This window comes from Chinchilla lanigera, unplaced genomic scaffold (genome assembly GCF_000276665.1).
Source record: "Chinchilla lanigera isolate Chin_1 unplaced genomic scaffold, ChiLan1.0 scaffold00017, whole genome shotgun sequence".
NCBI lineage: Eukaryota > Metazoa > Chordata > Mammalia > Rodentia > Chinchillidae > Chinchilla > Chinchilla lanigera.
In genome coordinates this window covers 25,922,085-25,923,352 of record NW_004955418.1, presented here as the reverse complement: position 1 = coordinate 25,923,352, position 1,268 = coordinate 25,922,085, and the positions used below count along the sequence as shown (strand labels likewise).

Here is a 1,268-nt window from a genome sequence, read left to right as displayed (position 1 = left end):
CTTTATTTTCCAAAATAAAGACAACATGCCAATGTACTTTTTTGAGTTTTCCTACAGTTTAAGGTACATTTTAGCTACATTATAGTAGATACGTAGTGTGGACTCTTCTTTTAAAACAGAAAAGAAGTAAAAATTAATACCCAATAAATTCAGTGAAATTTCTTTCATAAAAACATAACATAAAATATCTGTTTATTATAAAATAGATATTTTTAAGCCAGATATAAAGTTTTCTTGGTCAGTGGCAAAAATCGCATTTTAAGTGAATATTACATATCACAAATCCAATATCAAAGGAAATAGCTATTTCTTCAAATCTGAAATTACTAATATTTATGATAAATTAATGTGTGCATATTTCCTTAGATCTTCATTTATCCTTCAATGTTTTTCCTTTTTTCATGTAGACAAATAAATGAGACTCTTGAAAAGACCCTGAAAATTTCTATCTCATTATTATGTGAATTCAAGAGTTATTTCCTGAAAACATTATAAACATTAATTTCTCTGTTATTATAAACACAGACCAGTGTATATTTCATGGTAATAATGATGAATTTCAACTTACCAAGACAATCTCTGTGTGCCTTTTATAGTCTTTCTTCTACATTCTTTTTGAAATTTTTTCCACTTTTTAAAAAACTTAAGTGATGTGAAATCTAGCCCTTTGTGCTGGGCTTTATGGTGCTGAGATTCTTGTACAGTGTGGTCACGTCCTCTGCCTGTTAATATCTTCTCTGCCATAAGAATTCTTGTCTTGGCTTAAAATACACGGCAAGGGAGGCTTCAAAAATTTTAGGAATGAGGGGCTGGGGATTTAGCTCAGCGGCAAAAGCGCCTGCCTGGCAAGCGCAAGGTCGTGAGTTCGGTTCCCGGTACTGGAGAAAAACCAAAAACAAAAAAAAAAAAAAAAAAAAAAATTTTAGGAATGAGGTCAATTTCATTAAAATATTGGAGAAAGAACGATTCCATAGTGTAGCGGTTATCACATCTGCTTTACACGCAGAAGGTCCTGGGTTTGAGCCCCAGTGGAACCACCATGTGAAAATATTGGAGAAATATTGCAGACTGGCAATTCTTTGCCATTTCTTGGTTTCTTTTATTACATAATCTAAGAGATGTTTTTAAGAGATGCTTGTTTAACTGCTTGTCCTCCATGATTAGATCTGTTTAGGTGACCAATAAAACAATAGATGGAGTTTAAGTGGAATTATAGGAAACTCTATATGTGGAAGAAAGACTTGGGAAATTAGAGATAATAATTATGA

At 32.2% G+C, this 1,268-nt stretch overlaps 1 non-coding gene across 1 annotated transcript; it reads left to right on the top strand.

The window, feature by feature from the left end:
- Positions 1-964: 964 nt before the first annotated feature.
- Positions 965-1,037, top strand: Trnav-uac. Its single transcript has one exon. It is a non-coding gene; the product is annotated as a tRNA-Val (tRNA).
- The last annotated feature ends 231 nt before the right edge of the window (positions 1,038-1,268 follow it).